The sequence below is a fragment of the Oncorhynchus gorbuscha genome, linkage group LG15 (genome assembly GCF_021184085.1).
Source record: "Oncorhynchus gorbuscha isolate QuinsamMale2020 ecotype Even-year linkage group LG15, OgorEven_v1.0, whole genome shotgun sequence".
In the NCBI taxonomy this organism is placed as follows: domain Eukaryota; kingdom Metazoa; phylum Chordata; class Actinopteri; order Salmoniformes; family Salmonidae; genus Oncorhynchus; species Oncorhynchus gorbuscha.
This window is the reverse complement of record NC_060187.1, coordinates 23,006,617-23,012,151: the sequence shown is the minus strand read 5'-3', so window position 1 is coordinate 23,012,151 and position 5,535 is coordinate 23,006,617.

Below are 5,535 nucleotides of genomic sequence, written 5' to 3'. Positions count from 1 at the left end.
GTGCTCATGTGCTATTTGGCCTGAATGCTATTGTATATGAGACATAACCTTGATTTCTATGAGTATCCCTCCCTTTTATCATTATCTAAACTATAGATGAACTTGTTTAAACTATGGTTTATAATGGTCATATTATTCACAAACAAGTTGTATATAACTTGTTGCTAAATCTTTGCTGCCCTTTGAGCTTTGAATCTGGAGCAAAGTATGCATTTCAACCATTGCACTACCCTGCATAACCCTGACAAACTCTGCAACACATACTGTAAAAAAAATCTTTAACCAATCTAATAATACTTTTTAAGTACCATACATTCTGTCATTAGTCTAGATACGTTGCAGTCAAGGAAATGTTTTTCGTATGTCCAACATGAGTGTGATATTCACACACACTCTACACACACATACACTACCGTTCAAAAGTTTGGTGTCACTTAGAAATATCCTTGTTTTTGAATGAAGAGCACATTTTTTTGTCCGTTAAAATAACATCAAATTGATCAGAAATACAGTGTAGACATTGTTAATGTTGTAAATGAGTATTGTAGCTGGAAACAGCAGATCTTTATGAATATCTACATAGGCGTACAGAGGCCCATTATCAGCAACCATTACTCCTGTGTTCCAATGGCACGTTGTGTTAGCTAATCCAAGTTTATCATTATAAAAGGCTAATTGATCATTAGAAAACCATTTTGCAATTATGTTAGCACAGCTGCAAACTGTTGTTCTGATTAAAGAAGCAATACAATTGGCCTTCTTTAGAAGAGTTGAGTATCTGGAGTGTCAGCATTTCTGGGTTCGATTACAGGCTCAAAATGGCCAGAAACAAAGCTCTTTCTTCTGAAAACTGTCAAAACACCAGTCTCAACATCAACAGTGAAGAGGCGACTCCGGGATGCTGGCCTTCTAGGCAGTGTTCCTCTGTCCAGTGTCTGTGTTCTTTTTCCCATCTTTAATCTTTTATTTTTATTGGCCAGTCTGAGATATGGCTTTTTCTTTGCAACTCTGCCTAGAAGGTCAGCATCCCGGAGTTGCCTCTTCACTGTTGATGTTGAGACTGGTGTTTTGCGGGTACTATTTAATGAAGCTGCCAGTTGAGGACTTGTGAGGCATCTGTTTCTCAAACTAGACACAATAATGTGCTTGTCCTCTTGCTCAATTGTGCACCGGGGCCTCCCACTCCTCTTTATATTCTGGTTAGAGACAGTTTGCGCTGTTCCGTGAAGGGAGTAGTACACAGCGTTGTACGAGATCTTGGCAATTTCTTGGTAATTTCTTGCATGGAATAGCCTTCATTTCTCAGAAGAATTCAGAAGAAAGATCTTTGCCATTTTGAGCCTGTAATCGAACCCACAAATGCTAATGCTCCAGATACTCAACTAGTCTAAAGAAGGCCAATTTTATTGCTTCTCTAATCAGAACAACAGTTTGCAGCTGTGCTAACATAATTACAAAAGGGTTTTCTAATAATAAATTAGTCTTTTAAAATGATAAACTTGGATTAGCTAACACAACGTGCCGTTGGAACACAGGAGTGATGGTTGCTGATAATGGTCCTCTGTACGCCTATGTACAGTAGATATTCCATAAAAAATCGGCCGTTTCCAGCTACAATAGTCATTTACAACATTAATAATGTCTACACTGTATTTCAGATCAATTTGATGTTATTTTAATGGACCAAAAAAGTGGTTTTCTTTCAAAAACAATAACATTTCTAAGTGACCCCAAACTTTTGAACGGTAGTGTATACATCTCATATACAATAAAGCTCAATATCACTGCGGAATAACCCTGAACCGGAAGAGAAGCACAACAAAATCTACAGAAGGCCAGTATCCTGACCCCTTAAATGTCTGAACTGGGATTGTATGAATGTATGAACACTGTGCAGGACCCCAATGCAAACCAGGCCACAACCCACATATCTATTCTCAGATGCCCTTTCAGTCGGACAGTATTTTGACATCATGTGTTGAGTTGGTAGGCTACGCAGACAGGGGGAGTGAGTGGGCTTTTAAGGGCTCAGTGTTCACTGAGATAACTTAACAGCTGAGATCTGGTTCCCCTGAGCTGACAGATGGGGAAATGGCCAGCATCGGACGCTGCAAAGTAGTGAAATTAGTAAAGCTGGTCAAGTAAATCTCACAAAAAATCTCAAGTCACAAGTAAAGGATCCAAGAAAAGTTATTTTTGGAGCAAGTCTCAGGTCTCATTGGTCATATTTTGCAGCTATATGCAACAATGACTCATGTTTAGATAGACCTACCTTTGTCTAATCATTGATTTCGAGTCACAAGTTAATTTCAAGTCCTAAAAAAAGTTATGTAGAAAAAGTCTCAAGTTGTGAATTGTAAGCTCAAATCAAGGCAAGTGCAAGTCCGAATGTTTTATGCCCCAAGTCTCAAGTTCTTGGTAATTCAGTATCTTCTAGACATTTGCGTTAACTCATGTGTAGTTACCAATGCATTTTATACATAAAATAACACTTTTACGACAAACTCCAATGAAAGCTTGTAAATTATGCTGTGTGATAAGTCAAGCTATCCATTTCTAGCTGTATACCGTATCTTTGGAAAGTATTCAGACCCCTTGACTTTTTCTACACTTTGTTACGTTACAGCCTTATTTTAACATGGATTCAATAAAAACAAATCCTCAGTAATCTACACACAATACCCCATAATGACAAAGTGAAAACAGGTTTTTAGAAATTGTTGCAAATTTTATTACAAATAAAAAACAGAAATACTTTATTTACATAAGTTTCAGACCCTTTGCTATGAGACTCGAACTTGAGCTCAGATGCATTCCGTTTCCATTGATCATCCTTGAGATGTTTCTACACTTGATTGGAGTCCACCTGTGGTAAATTCAATTGATTGGACATGATTGGAAAGAAACACCACTCGTCTATATAAGGTCCCACAGTTGACAGTGCATGTCAGAGCAAAAACCATGCCTTGAAGTCGAAGGAATTGTCCCTAGAGCTCTGAGACAGGATTGGGTTGAGGTACAGATCTGGGGAAGGGTACCAAAACATGTCTGCAGCATTGAAGGTCCCCAAGAACACTGTGGCCTCCATCATTCTTAAATGGAAGAAGTTTAGAACCACCAAGACTCATCCTAGAGCTGGCCGCCCAGCCAAACTGAGCAATTGGGGAGGTGACCAAGAACCTGATGGTCACTCTGACAGCGCTCTAGAGTTCCTCTGTGGAGATGAGAGAACCTTCCAGAAGGACAACCATCTCTGCAGCACTCCACCAATCAGGAATATATGATAGAGTGGCCAGACGGAAGCTACTCCTCAGTAAAGGGCACATGACAGCCCACTTGGAGTTTGCCAAAAGGCACCTAAAGTCTCTCAGACTATGAGAAACAAGATTCTCTGGTCTGATGAAACCAAGATTGAACTCTTTGGCCTGAATGCCAAGCGCCATGTCTGGAGGAAATCTGGCACAATCCCTAGAGTGAAGCATGGTGGTGGCAGCATCACGCTGTGGGAATGTTTTTCAGCGGCAGGGACTGGGAGACTAGTCAAAATCGAGAGAAAGTTAAACGGAGCAAAGTACAGAGAGATCCTTGATGAAAACCTGCTCCAGAGCGCTCAGGACCTCAGACTGGGGTGAAGGTTCACCTTCCAACAGGACAACGACCCTAAGCACGCATCCAAGACAATGCAAAAGTGGCTTCGGGACAAGTCTCTGAATGTCCTTGAGTGGTCCAGCCAGAGCCCGAACTTGAACCTGATCGAATATCTCTGGAGACACCTGAAAGTAGCTGTGCAGCAACACTCCCCATCCAACCTGACAGAGCTTGTGAGGATCTGCAGAGAAGAATGAGAGATACTCCCCAAATACAGGTGTGCGAAGCTTGTATCATCCTACCCTCGAAGACTCAAGGCTGTCATCGCTGCCAAAGGTATTTCGACAAAGTACTGAGTAAAGGGTCTGAATACTTATGTAAATGTGATATTTCAGTTTTCTATTTGTTATAAATGAGCTAAAAATCTCTACAACCCTGTTTTTGCATTGTCATTATGGGGTATTGTGCATAGATTGATGAGGGGAAAAAACTATTTCATACATTTTGGAATAAGGTTAACAAAATGTGGAAAAATTCAAGTTGTCTGAATACTTTCCGAAGGCACTATATATTTTTATTAAGTAGGACCATATTATCTTAGGTGTCTCCGGTTGCATTAATTATTCTGACATCTTGACCTTGAAATGCCTTTATGTTGGTTATTGGCTGAAAGATTTGTGCACTTTAGTTACTGCCTAGCTGCAAATTATAATTTGAAGTTTAATTCCAAGTAAATAGCTGATGATGCTAACACTGTATAGTGTAAAAAATGTGATCAGTGTGATTCTATGATAGTTGCTGGTTGAAAATAGATCTATACAGGAACTTCTTTTCAGCAGGTTCTGTATAGGTGGATGTTTTTCCCCTAGACGTCAAGATTGAGGCTGATTTGAAGACCATGGTCTATGGTTGTCTCTCAATTGTCAAACAATCTGTCCTCCTTGTCTGCTTTCCTTCATCTGCACTGATTACTGTATAGTATATTACATTTTTAGATATACCCTATTGTCTTGTTGTTAAGATGAGTGCATTACTGTAAATTGATCTGGATGAGGACCTGCTATGTGACATATATAAATGTACTTTTTGTGCAGATAATGCAATGCGTTAAATTCACAACTAAACAGGGACATGGAATAAACAGTTAAACAGACACAGGCCTACAAAACATTTATGGAAAAGTCTTGACAGGTGAAAGTTCATCATTAGGCAGGCTGTCTCCTTTCACCTGGTCAGTTCTTTCAGATTAGTGCAATGGAGTTGAGGAGAGGACAGAGTTTATAGGAAAGAAATTGAGAGTGAAAGAGAAATAGCCTATGATGTGTAATAACAGCCACCTCAGCTTTACCTCAGCATCAGTTCTGTTATTTTACATGTCTGTTGTAATCCTGGTTACAGGATAGATACTCTAGGTATTGTGTGTAGGACTGAACGTTTTTAATGAGTTTGTTTATAACTCACGCTAAGGCATAGGTCAAGGCCCCCCTGAGAAATGTTCTGGTTACGTCAGACGTGGTGACGTGTCGTCAGGGAAGATTTCCCTTTGGTGACATTGGATGGTGCATAGTCGTGGGAGTAGTACTGGGTTGGGATATACTGTACCTCAATCAGGACACCATCCAAACCCTATTGATCAACTGGAGCCTGTATGATGAGGCCAAACAGCCAGGACCACAAGGGCAAACGTTTCCTTAGAGGTATGTGCCACAATATCAGGCAAAATATACATCTGGCTCTGAGACAGTATGGCACATGTTAGGATTGAGGGGAAACTGTATTCTATAAAAAGCATGAGCTGACACATCCCAAAATATTTGTAAAGGTGCTGACTAACGGAGAATAAACTACAGTACCAGTCAAAAGTATGGAGAATCTAACATCTAAAATATATTTGGATTTGTTTAACACTTTTTTGTTACTACATGATTCCATATGTGTTACTTCATA